We start from the raw sequence: 14471 nt of genomic DNA, 5'->3' as shown, positions 1-14471 counted from the left end.
ACCAGGAGTAACCCCTGAGCACTGCCAGGTGTGACCAAAAAAAAAAAAAAGAAACAAACTAAAACTCAAACAGCAAAGTAGCAGGCTACAAAGTCAACATAAGAAATCAATAGTGATGTGAAATCTATAGTAATATAACAGCTTAGTACAATATAAAAACTTGTCTTTCATATGGTTAACCTGTGTTTGAATTCAAGCATTCCATGTGATTCCCCACCAGAAGTGATCTCTGAGTGCATAGCCAAGAGAAACTGCTGGCCACCAAGGCCCGAAAACAAATTTTTAAAAAGATATATTGCATTTTTATATGAAAACAATGATGAGATGTACATCAAAAAAGTTAATACCACATAAAGTAGTGTCTCAAAATTTAAATACTTGGATGCCAGAGTCCCCCCCTGGATGCTAATTGTAGCAAACTAAAATATAGCATAAGCAGTCCAAAAAGTAAAGAATTGGGAAAGCATGGCTGTCTGTCTGTCTGTCTGTCTATCTATCTATCTATCTATCTATCTATCTATTTATCTATCTATCTATCTATCTATCTCGAGAAGAGGGGGGGGCTACATCGCCAGAAAACTGATACACTTTTTTTCTCCATATACATTGGTCATTCTCCAAGATAGACCACATTCTGGTCAATGAAATATGCCTCCATAATATCAAGAGAATATAAATTGTAAAAATTACCTCCTCAAATCATCTTACACTGAAATTAAAGGTGAATCACAAATGACAGAGTAAAAACTTTAACAATTGGAAATTAAGCAATTTATTACAGAACAACAAAGAGACAAAATAAAAAGGAAATCATGGGGCCAGAGTGGTGGCACAAGCAATGGGGCATTTTTCTTGCACACTCTAACCTAGGATGAACAGTGGTTTGAGCACAAGCATGCCATATGGCCCCCCAAGACAGGAGCAACTTCTGAGAGCATAGCCAGGAGTAACCTCTAAGTGTTACTGGGTATGGTGGCCCAAAAAGTAAAACAAAAAAAAAAATCGAAAGGAAATCAAAAGATATCTGGAAACAAACAAGAATGAAGACACAAATTATCAGAATCTGTGGGGGCACACCAAATACAGTATTAAGAAGAAAATTTATAACTTTACAAGCATTCATCAGGAAGGTAGAATGGGCCTACATAAATAAATTAATGGCACAGGTTAAAAATTTGGAAAAAGACCAATAAAATGAATGAAAAGGAGACAGACAGAAGGAGATAATAAAGCTTAGAGGAGAAATTAATGAACTGTAAATACAAAATAACTATTTGAAAGATTAATGAAAGCAAGAATTGGTTCTTCATAAAAAATAAACAAGATTGACAAACCATTAGCCATACTCACAAAGGATGGGCGAGATGGAAACTTAATAAACCAAATTAGAAATGAAAAGGGAAGATTACTAAAGACACTACAGGAATTCAAAGGGTAATCAGAGATTACTTTGAGAAACTCTATGCTACAAAACATGAGAAACTGCAAGAAATGGATTAATTTTTGGACTCCTATAATGTCCAAGGTTAAACCAAGATAATTTGGTATATCTGAACTGACCTATCACTATTGTGAAAATCAAAAAGGTAATCAAACGTCTTCCAAAAAACAAAAACCAAGGTCTAGATAGATTAACAATTTTTCAAAACTTTTAAGAGGACTTACTGCCAATCATTTTCAGTTTCATCTGGGAAATTAAAGAAACAGAAATACTCCCAAATAGTTTTCATCACTCTGGATAGCAAAGTAGCAGGCTACAAAATTAACACATAGAAATCAATGGTCTTCTTATATAACAAATGATTGATGAGAAATATATATTAAAAACAATTCCATTTAAAATAGTATCACAGAAACTCAAATACCTTGGTGTCAACTTAACTAAAGAGGTGAAGTACCTATACAAAGAGAAAACTACAAAACATTGTGTCAAGAAATAAAAAAGGACACAAGAAAATGGAGGCATATACCCTGCATGTAGTTTGAGAGGAAACATTATTAAAATGACAATACTCCCCAAAGCACTGTACAGGGTTAATTCAATCCATATAAGGTTACCCAGGACATTTCTCAAAGAAGTGGATCAAGCATTCATGAAATTTATATGGAAGAACAAATGCCCATGAATTGGTAAAGCAACCTTTAGGAAAAAGAAGATGGAAGGCATTGTTTGTCCCAACTTTGAGTGTACTTGAAAGCAATAGTCGTCAAAATAGCATGGTATTGAAATAAAGACAGGTCCTCAGATCAATGAAACAGTCTTGAGTATTCAGAAAATAAACCCCAGGCATACAATTAATCTTGGATAAAGGGGCAAAAATGCAAAATCGGGCAAAGGAAGCCTTTTCAACAAGTAGTGTTGGGACAACTGGTCAACCACATGCAGAAAAACAAACTCAGACCTCTATGTAACACCATGCACAAAAGTCAAATCCAAATATATTAAGGACCTTGGTATCAGACCTGAAATTGTAAGATATAGAGAAAATAAAATGTAGGCAAAACACTCCATGACTATGAGACTAAAGGCATCTTCAAGGAGGAAATAGCATTTTTTAAACAACTGGAAAAAGAGATAAGCAAATGGGACTACATTAAGTTGTGGAGCTTCTGCACCTCAAAGGAAATGGTAACAGAATACAAAGGCCACACACGGAATGGGAGAAACTACTCACCCAAAACCCATCTGATAAGGGGCTAATTTCCATAACGTACAAGATACTAACAGAAATTATTATGAAAAAACAAAAAAAAACACCTAACCCCATCAAAAATGGGGAATAGAAATGAACAAATATTTCCTCTAAGAAGAAATACATATGCCAAAAGTCACATAAAAAATGCTCCCCATCACGAATTCTCAGAGAGATGCAAATAAGAACTATGAGGTATCATTTCATACCACAGAGACTGGCACAGATCACAAAGAACAAAAAATCCAGAGCTCGCTAGGATAAGGGGAGAAATGAACTCTCATTCACTGCTTGTGGGAATGCCATATAGGCCAACCTTTCTGGAAAATAATATGGATATTCCTCAAAAAGCTGGGAATTGAGTTGCCATGTGATCCAACAGTACCACTCGAGGGATATACCTCAAGAACACAAAACCAAAAATACAAAAATTCCCTTTATGTTTGTTGTAGCATTGTTTACAATAACCAGAATCTGGAAACAACCCATGTGCCTAACAAAAAATAGTGGCTAAACTATGATATATCTACACAATGGAATACTATGAAGCTATTAGGAAAAACTAAATCATGAAATTTGCTTATTCATGATTGGACATGATGACTATTATGCTGAGTGAAATAAGCCAGAGGGAGAGGAATAGAAATAGAATAGTGACACTAATTTGTGGGATATAAGAAAAATAAAAGATAGTATAGCAATAATATTCAGAGACAATAGATCTGAACACTGTGATGACCAGTTTGTGACATAAAGCTTGCCACAAAGAGCGGTGAGTGTACCTAGAACACTAACCTCTATCACAACTACCATAACAATTATAGTGTGAGAGAGCGAGGCAGAATGCCTGTCTCAGAGACACACAGGGCTGTGGGATGAGGCAAGAAAATGGGGAGTAGGACATTAGTGGTGGGAAGATCTCACTGGTAAAGGGTGGTGTACATTCTATGACTAAAACCCCAGTATGAAAACTTTTGTAAACACACTGATTAGATAAATTTTTTAAAAAATTTAAGCCTAATTCTAGCCCTGTACCTAAACCTAAAATCTAAACGTACACTAACTAAAACCCTAAAATGTACTGGAACATCCCAACCATAACCTTAACACTCACACTGACCTGTCATCTTAACTCTAAATCTAACCCTAACCTTAACTCTAGATTATCCTACCTTTAGCCATAACACTAACAACCAACCCTAAACATAACCTCAACTATAACCCTGTCCCTTACCATAACAACCTAACCTAACCTGAATCCGAATCCTAATCCTCTCACTAACCCTAAATCTAACCTCTCCCTAAATCTAATCCTAACCTTAACCCTAACCCTAACCTAATTTAACCTGAATGCTACCACTAACATAAAAACTCTAAACCTAACCCCAGGCCTAACCCTGACCCTAATCCTAAACCTTACACTAACCATCACATTAATGCTAAATCTAACCCTAAACAAAAAAAAGGAAAAGAAGAGAAAAGAAAAGAAAAGGAACAAAAAGAAAAGAGAAAATCACTGTATCTCGTATCATACCTTGTTTGTATAGAATGAAATGAAAGGTGAAACATTTCAAATATGAAGTTTCTAAAACTACAACGCATTTTCAAATGCCCATAGTCAATTTACCATTATTTTTTGCCTAATATTGCCCAAAGTTATGCATTGCTCATTACTATTTGTACAATGTTCATAAGTGTATTAAAAATCCTCTGCTTTGTTAGAACTAGAAACTTCTCTACTTTCTAAGATATCTTAAGTTGTGAAGGTCATTGCTAAAAATAAGTCTGGACTCATTGGAAAGGACTCTGAGGTTAATTTTTCTCTTTCTACACATTTTCTCTGAAGGAAATAATAGGAATTGTGTAGATTACAGAAATTCCAGCTCTATATTCAAACTAAAATGAGGGTTACAGTGGAATTTCAGTCTAACTAGTAAAGTGCAGAGGATGGTCTACGTAATTGCTGACAGATGCCCATGACCTTTGTATGGGCAGGTTTTTTCATATCCTGGAGATGCTCAAGCAACCTGTTGACTTAAGAAAACTAAAAATGTATTTATTCTCTCAGAATTATGAAGAGAACATCTAAAATAAAAGAGTTATAAAGGTCATCCTTTCTATGAAGCTCTAGAGAAAGCTCCTTTTTTGTTTCTTCTGTGGTTTCCGGTAATCATCAGAATTTATTCCCTGGCTGGTGTTAGGATAGCTTTAATTTGTCTCCATCATCACATATCTTTTCCCTTTGTGTGATTTTTGTCTTGTTTTCTCTTCCTACAAAGAAAATAGTCAGATTGTTTTTAGGACCCACCCTAAGACAAAAATGACCTCATCTTAATCTGATCACATTTGTAAGGATGCTATCTCCATAAAAAAAAATCCACATTTAAAAGTTGCAGCTGTATGGGAATTTGTAGAGTATTGAGAATATATGAACTATAGAGGAAATATACTTATGTATCTATTGTATCTATAGAGAGGGAATATATATCTTCTGCATAGAGGATAGTTGCAAGAATAACCGAAGCTCAGGAAAATTGATATTATCCTTGTTAGTACTGAGAGCAAATTTCAAAAAGGCTGACACACACACACACACACACACACACTCACACACACACACTCACACACACACACACACACACTCAGTAATAGAGATTTGGACTATTCTGACCAGTATTTAAAATAAGGTGAACTTTCAACCAAAGTACTATCATAGTTTTCTAAATTTTTCATGAATTAGGGAACTTTATTCAGCAAGAATTTAACATAGTCAACTCATAAAGATTAGAAACACTTTACTATTCCTCAAATGACATAGCATTTACTTATTAGATACTTTCTAAATGGTACAATTCTAGACGTATTGCACACTTTATATTATTGTATTCCCATATTCATTATGACATTAATTTCCCCATAATACATTATTTCCCCATAATGCATAATATTTCCCCATAATACAATAGTTTAAGACTGGGTTACACTTTCTATGGTGAATCATGCATTTTAGTATTAAAATAGAATCAATATTAAAATATATAAATATGTTGACAATAATAAATAAATATAATAATTTGTGCACATTCTCAACTGAATAAATACTTTTTGTGGATAATAGATTTCATTAATACATTTTTTCAATTCATGGTTACCCTTTATTTTTTAAAATAATTTCTCTTTTTAAGCACCATAGTTGCAGAAACATACATGGTTGTTTTTCATAGAATGTACACTGCCCTTCATCAGTGCAACTATATCACCACCAATGTCCCCCACTCTTCCCCCCCCCCCCACACACACTTCTTGCCTGTCTCTGGGAGAGATATTCTGCTTTTCTCTCCCACTATCATGGTGCTGGTAGTTGTCAGGGCAGTTAGTGCTCTAACTACACCACCACCTAGTGGCAAGCTTCATATCCTATACAAAGAAAACTATAAAACTCCTCCAAGAAATAAGAGAGGACACAAGGAAATGGAAACACACACCCTGCTCATGGATTGGCAGGATTAACATCATTAAAATGACAATACTCCCCCAAAGCATTGTACAGTTTTAATGCAATCCCTCTAAAGATACCCATGACATTCTTCAAAGAAGTGGATCAAGCACTTTTGAAATTCATTTGGAACAATAAACACCCTCGAGTAGCTAAAGCAATCATTGAAAAAAAGAATATGGGAGGCATTACTTTCCCCAACTTTAAACTGTATTACAAAGCAATAGTTATCAAAACAGCATGGTACTGGAATAAAGACAGACCCTCAGATCAGTGGAATAGCCTTGTGTACTCAGAGAATGTTCCCCAGACATACATTCACCTAATGTTTGATAAAGGAGCAAGAAATCCTAAATGGAGCAAAGAAAGCCTCTTCAACAAATCATAGGGTTAGGGTTTAGATCTCCTAATACTCATTTCTATTAGTCTTTAAATATCATCCCCACACCATTCTTTTATTTTACTTATATCCCAAGATGAGCGAGATTATTTTATGTTTATTTCTTTCTCTCTGACTCATTTTACTCAGCATTATAGTCTCCATGTTTATCCATGTGTAAGCAAATTTCATGACTTTATTTTTTCTAATGGCTGCACACTATTCCATTGTGTAGATATACCACACTTTTTTAAGCCACTCATCTGTTGTCAAGCACCTGGGTTGTTTCCAGATTCTGGCTATTGTAAATAATGCTGCAATGACCATAGAAGTGCAGGGAGCATTTTTATATTGTGTTTTTGTGTTCCTAGGGTATATCCCTAGGAGTGGTATTGCTGAATTATATGGGAGATCAATTTCCAGGTGTTTTTAGTTTTTTGTTCTTTTTGTTTTTGCTTTTGTAGGGGTGTCCACACCTAGTGGCTCTCAGAAGTTTCTTCTGGCTCTTGCAGGCTGGGGGACCTTATGGAATGCCTGGGATTAAAACCTGGTCTGCCACTTGCAACACAAATGCCCTACACACTGTACTATCACTCCAGACCCAATTTCCAGCTTTTTTGAGGAATATCCATGTAGTTTTCCAAAAAGGCTGAACTAGAAGGCATTCTCACCAGCAGTGAGTAAGAGTTCTTTTCTCCCTGCATTTCACCATCACTGAATGTTCTTGTTCTTTGTGATGTGTGCCAGTCTCAGTGGTATGAGATGGTACCTTATCGTTGTTTTGATTTGCATCTCCCTGATGACTAATGATATGTAGCATTTTTTATGTGCCTTTCAGCCATCTGTATTTCTTCTTTGAGGAAATGTCTGTTCACTCATCTCCCCATTTTTGAAGGTGTTAAATAAATTCATATTACCCTTAATTTATTACATATATTTTCTCACTCTTCCTTATAACCTTCATGAAATAAACACAGAAAGCAATACTCATATAAAAAGGATTCTGAAATATAAATTACTTTTATCTATAAATTAGTTTTATTATTTTATATAATAAATGGTATTTAACATATTATATTATACCATATAATATCTTTATCCTGTATCATTTAGTATTAATTAATCCTGATGTCAAATTTTACATTAAATTTCTGAATAAACTGCAAAGGATTACTGAAAATTGAAAAAGTCATTCTGATCTGAAGTTCACCCTATAAAAACTTATGTCATATTTGGAAGCTAAATTTTCTACACTACAATATAGTGTCCTACAAATGATCTGTAGAGATATTTTCATACTTTATGATAGAAATAATTTTAATCTATAATATAGTTAGCTCCTACATATAAAACCATAATTGATGAAAAACACATTGCGAAGCATTTTAATGCCAATTGTTACTTTGCTACAGTTTTATTTCTTTCAAATCCATGTTGTGTGAAAGTATGCCACTTTATTGAAATATATGAGATTTATATTGCCTCAATACCCTCTTCCAAAATACATATCTTTATTCAATCATTAATTCCTTCTGAATATTGTCTTCTTGATACTTAACATTTTAAAACTGTGTATACCTAAAGAGCATATGCTTACTCAAAAGTATATTGTTTTGCTCCTTGTTCAGTTATCTCTTGGCCTTGCAAAAATATCCCTTCCTCTTGGAGGGACTCTTAGATTCATGTGTTTGGCAAATGATGAAAGCAAGCTCTGTTTACAGGTTTTTTTTCTCTTGACATAGTAAAATCAGAAAAAGAGAATGTACACATTAGTGAACTTTTTGTCCATAAGAATAGTTCAACCTTAGAAAATGGACAAGATAACTACCTAAAATGATCGCTTTGGATTCACATTAGCAAGCATACCAGTAAACAGCTGCGTTGGAGTATATGCAATGTTTTATTTGAAGCCCTTGAATAGATATTATTTTTAGATGAAGTATAAGATATTTGCAAGACTGGGGGGGGGCCAAGGAATTTTTAGATAGATAGACTGAGAAGATATTTATGATATACAGATAAGGAGGCACATGTTTCACCATCTACTGTTAACATTTTAGAGCTTCTTAATTCACTTGTTAGCCAGAGAAGATTCCAGTGGATGGGGAGGTTTGCTTTGCACAAAGTTGACTGAGGTTCAATCTCAAGAGCTACTCATGGTCCATTAAACCCAGCCAAGAATGATTTCTGAGCACAGAGTCAGCTAGGCGTGGCCTCCAATTAATAATAATAATAATAATTATAATAATAATAATAATAAAAACAATTACTACAACAACAATAATAAAAAATTAAATATGAACAATCAGCAGTACTGTCCACCTGGAAACACCAGAAAAAATGAATGCTACGCTGAAATATTAAACCAATTATAAGAATAAAATACAATTTAAGACCAAAAAAATTAGAGAGGCATCTATCATATTAAAGAGGGAAAATAAACAAAGGAAGAATTTTCTACTTGAGAGGTTGGTCATTGGAAAAATTATTAGTTTACAATAATACTGATACAAAAACAGTGTTTTAGCCATATTTTGTGTTTTTGGATTTGTCTAATTTACTCCAAAATAAAAAAAAAAAAAACCTGGCTATTAGCAGTCTCTTTACACTGCTCCTTTTAGCCATATGTTTTAAGGCGCTCAATTTTCAACTCGTCCTTGAATTCCAAGGAAGGCTCTGGAATCCTTCCAATAAATGCATTTTAAAATAGCTCAGTAAAATTGGTTTCCACTCTTTTCAATAAAAGGACATTTGACAACTAAGAGAAGAGTCAGTTCTGCACTGGTATTGCCTCGTGGGCATGGTGGGAAGTTTAGGGGCAGGCAACTTTCTCATAGTTCTCCAGTAGGAGAATATCGCTCTTGAAAAACTGTTTATTTCAGGAAGAATCTCATCAGTTGCAACACCTGTTTCTCGGGGGGGGGGGGGGGGGGAAGGTCCTCAGAATACTGAGCTTTCATTTTGGTAACTACGATGGCCAGTTAAGATCAGTACCACTTGGAACTCATTTGGAATTTATGGCTTCCTTCAACTCCTGTTTTCTGGATTCAGTCGCAATTTATGGCTTGGAACACAGTGTTTCCTACAGGAAAAACTTTGAAATGTGCAAAAGAAAAAAGGGCTCTTGGAGAATATTAAATATCTCTTACAAAACACCATGCTGATGAGTAAATGAGAGTGTAAATAAATCCAGATAAAAAATATTGTGTTTCCACTGAAATACTCAGGGGCTTAAGAGTTAAGAGAAAAAGCTTTGTGGTGAAATGTGTTTTAGGTTATGCCAAATGTAAAACGTGTGCAGAAGCGTTTGAGATGTTTTTCCTAGATTAAAATGCTGCCACATTATTCCTTCTCAGTAATTAGCAAATTAGACAAGTAAAATTTATGTGTAAATTCAATGCAATTCATAAGTATAAATAATGATCTCAAACTACAAACTACAATTAAATACAGAATATTTGCCCTCGAGTATATGCTCCACTCTAAAGAAGTTGTGAATTAGTCCATGAAGAAAAAGATGAAGGCATTGACTTGTGGATTTTGATTTAATTTTTCATGTGGCTTCGAAGTTATTTTGAATTTAGTCATTTTAGGAATGTCAATGGGAGAATAAAACTATTTTAAGTGGAAGTACAGGTCAAATTCTCATAGTCTGTAACCCCAGAGGAGAGCAAAAGCAATTTGACTTGGGTACAGTGGGAAAAAAGTATTGTTACTCACATCTACAGACCTGCAAGTGTTTGTGGTTCCTTGGCATTTAAGAGTACAAGACATTATTTGGTTCTTATTTTTTTTCTTATATTATTACAGTGGGAGCTTCTCTCTTCAACCAACATAAGCAAAATTCTTCTGTATAGCCAACACTGAAATATCATCTTTGGTGATACAGCAAAAAGCAGCTCTGGCTTCTACACTCCAGAAGGTAATGTCAGAAAACAGAAGAAACAAAATAAACCAGAGTGGTAGAAGGCAGCTCTAACATTACCAAAATAGAGAAACAAGGACATAAAGGACAAAATAGGTTATAAAAAACATTTTCGAGAAAACTTCTTTGATAAAACCTCTGCAAACGTTGAATCATGTTGATATTTTTCTCATTTTTAATTTTTTTTTACTTTTCTATCAACTAAATGATATATGTCAACAATTCATTGACAAGAGCTCCATATAGTCCTTTTATATTGATACATCCTGGTCCCAGTGGAAGGAAGCTTTTAGAGTTGACTACAATTTTCTAGTCCTGTTTTGTGAATCTCCATTATTGTTTTCACAACATAATATGGATTAAGTGTTGTTTATTATTTAAAATAAAGCAAAGGACTATTGTGAAACTTATTCATTAAGCCGCATAAATGGTTTTATTAAGTTAAATGCATAGTGTTCAATGCAATAAATTTACCTTTCAAGAAAATTGTTAGATATAATTCTCTTAGAGAATGATGGAAAAAGTTTGCTCATGTGGAGTGAAGTTAATTCTTTGGGCATCAAAAGAGAAATTTGAATATTTTGGGTTTTAACAAAAATTCTAATTGAAATGTTGAGCAAAGCAGGATGATCCTGGGAAGACACACTTTAAATGAAAATCATATTCTTCATATTTTTATTATGGCAAACATCAATTATAGCCACAATTTATTTTCACTGTTTCCAAGCAAACATGATTCAATGGAGGGATTGCATGCAAAAAGAAGATTCCCACTAAGGCTCCTTGAAGAATACAGATTTCATAATTGGGCCATTCACTTCAAATTCTTACTAAAAACACAGTCATTTAGTCAAATGAGAGGATAAAGTCAAGCACAGACCGATTTTAGTATTATACCATAAGTAAGAAGAAAGAAATGTTAGGATCACATGGGTGGGCTTGCAAATTGTCTTTTCAATTGGTTTCCCTGACAAATTGCTAGAGTCCTGGTGAAAATGCATGAAGAAGGTATCAAAATAGTACTTCCAAAACACTCCCAAATGGGACCTACTTGTGGGACAACAGTGCTGTAGCTGAAACCAATTACAAAGAAACCTTACTCTTGAAAGTTGGCATAAAAATAGAAATCAAACATAAACATTAGTATGAATTTTTAGATACAGCATAGTGTAGTGAGGTTGAAGTTAGTTCTCCTAAGGCAGAGGGTACTTTTCAACATACCATTAAGTTTATATACTGTTGAAAAAAAATCCCCCTCAAGTGGAGAAAAGTGAGGAGATGTAATTTCTTTGAACTCATCCGTCTGTTACAAGTAGGAATGAGCCATAACTTTGTTTTTCATAGCCCATTAGGGAATTATCACTAGTTAGCTCTTTTGCAGTATATCATTCCTTTCTTCTTTCATTTTGTTCAACACTTGCTAAGTACCTTGTATATGCCATAAAACAGATATTGGGTACTAAAGATAATTAATATACAGTCCCTAATATCAAAAAGCTTACTATTTAATGAATATATAGATACTTGACATGACTATTAATTTAACAAAATTAGTTTTTCCAGGGGCCAGAGCAGTGGTGCAAGTGGTAAGGAGTCTGCCTTGCCCACACTAGCCTAGGATGGACCGCGGTTTGATCCCCCAGTGTCCCATATGATCCCCAAGCCAGGGATGATTTCTGAGTGCATAGCCAGGAGTAACCCCTGAGTGTCAACGACTGTGGCCCAAACCCTCCCCCCCCAATCAGTTTTTCCAAAGAGTCTTCAGCTTTAGATACTCTCTGTTAGAGGGCATAGTCCTATGTGAGGTGGAATATTCAGCAATGTCTTGATATCAACTCAGTAGATAATTGTAGCATCATCACATCCTGTGAAAAAGAATTATCGCCAGGCATAGTCAAATGTTCTGGGAAGTAAAATTACATCTAGTTGTGAACCACTGGTTTAAATGCACATGAAAGGAATTGTGAACCCCAAACCACAATGCCAAAAAGACACATACTAGGTTCATTTCATTTGGCAATAACCAAAACTGGAAACAACCAAGGTGCCCAAGAATAAATGACTGAATAATGAAGCTATGGTGCCTATACATAAATGGAATGTTAGTCAGCATAAGAAAAAGATGAAATTGTGCAATTTTCTGTTATGTGGATAAATCAAGAGAGTATCATGCTGAGAGAGTTGATCATAAGAACAGTGAAGACACAGAATTATCTCTTTCATATGTGAGATAATAACCAAATGCCCAGAGACAAAATAAATAAGAAACATAAAAATTGGTCTTCAATAGAAAGTTTACCACAGTGGGTAGGGATGGGTAGTTGGACAAAAAAGAAAAAACAACAATGGTGGATATAATGGCCACTTGGGGGGCATGGTGGGAGCTGAAAGGTAGTAAAATGTTATGAATAAAACACTATCAGTAACAGTTCTGTAAATAAGAATACCTAAACTTTATTTATAAAAATTGCTTTTCATAGAGCCAGGTTGGTGGGTGGGAGAGAAACTGAGAACATTGGAAAGTTTGCACTGGTGGTGAAGGGCTTGGTGTTTGGTGTGGGAACATTGTATGCCTGAAATCCAAACATGAGTAACTTAGTAATTCACAATGACTAAATTTAAAAAAAAGTTGGCAAAGCACAGTGAATTAATTAAGTTTTACTGCATCTTGGGTGGTCAAAGTAAGTTGACTTTTAGAAGTCATTCATTAAGAAGATGTATTAAGCACCTACTCCATTTACTGCTAGATTATGTAAGGTGGTAAGTAAGAGATTCCTCAAGGGAGAGGTGTGAATATATGTGGAATAATATAATGTGTTCCTAGAACTATAAGACCTCTGAGATGTGTGGCCTTTGGTACAAAGGACGGATAATAGGAAAATGAAGCCAGAGAGATGATTGCAATTACAAAATAAAAGTCTTTGGAGTCATTCAAATAGGTTAGAGAATACAGAATTTACTCTGTGGCTGTTAAGAGGCTACTAATATTTGAAACAATAGACTTTTATGCAGGAATTATATTGATTGGTGTACAGTGGACCAACAGCCTATTGAAAAATCAAATATCCTGTCAACTAGGTTCTGCCCCACGTAAAAATGGCCATTTTGTCTGGGTCTCCTTACTGCATAAATCTCACAGGAAGATATAGGCTCAACACTGAGATCTGTGAGTCTTCAGTACCTTAAGGAAAATTCATTTCTTCTTCTTCCTCTGGAAAATTTGCCTTTAAAAGAGCTGTGAGGTAAAGGAGAAGAACTGTATGTGCCAGAAACTGGCATCCAAGCTGGAAAAGAAAAGAAGGAAACAGAGATGGAGGCAAAATCCAAATGCATAAAGCAATTTGCAGAGTTCGAACTGTTTTCCTGATGCCCCTATTTCAAACTTCCAGCACATAAATTTTTGTTTTTAAAAAAGAAACTCTGCTGCTTGGACTTAGGTGGTTTGTGGCCGTCTGCCAGGCTCTCAGATTAAGTGAAAGTCATTACAAAATGTTTTACACACATGGGAAGCACAGGGCTTGTTTGGTGTTAGTTTGGCCCTCCAACATTAATTCTAATTATCTCAAAATGCAAACATGCTCAAATTTCCAGCAGATGACATTATTTTCTTCTTGACATCAGACATAAAAGAAAGAAAAATAAACATGAGACAGTGACGGCATTAAGCTGGTAGTCATTTTTCTTTAATATTTCAAATTCAATTCCAGACCAGATTCTCTGTTTTGTCCTAGAGATTAGGGTAGGAAGATTGCCGTTTTGGTCTGATGAAAGCCTTTCTTTTCCAGTTAGCTTAATTAAGGAGAAAAGGGAGGGAGCTAGGAGGAAAACAGTCTGGTTTAGATCACAGAGTCTTGGTTTTAACAAACACCAAAGATTTTTTGTTGTTTTATGTTTTCAATGTTTTTTCTGGTTCTTGGTAGAAAGTCCAGTTCCATTTTCAAAATAAATTAACCACACTGGTCTACAGACAGCCTTTGG

General features: G+C 34.8%; 1 long non-coding RNA gene across 1 annotated transcript in view; it reads left to right on the top strand.

Annotated features, from left to right (window-relative positions):
* Positions 1-10592, top strand: part of LOC126020435 (uncharacterized) — a 169466-nt gene extending 158874 nt beyond the window's left edge. Inside the window, exon 3 of the long non-coding RNA XR_007499588.1 lies at positions 10379-10592. This is a non-coding gene — a long non-coding RNA (uncharacterized LOC126020435). The remainder of the gene's footprint in view (positions 1-10378) is intronic.
* The last annotated feature ends 3879 nt before the right edge of the window (positions 10593-14471 follow it).

This window comes from Suncus etruscus, chromosome 10 (assembly GCF_024139225.1).
Source record: "Suncus etruscus isolate mSunEtr1 chromosome 10, mSunEtr1.pri.cur, whole genome shotgun sequence".
Taxonomy (NCBI): domain Eukaryota; kingdom Metazoa; phylum Chordata; class Mammalia; order Eulipotyphla; family Soricidae; genus Suncus; species Suncus etruscus.
The sequence above is the reverse complement of the archived record's forward strand: the minus strand, read 5'-3'. Positions and strand labels throughout refer to the sequence as shown.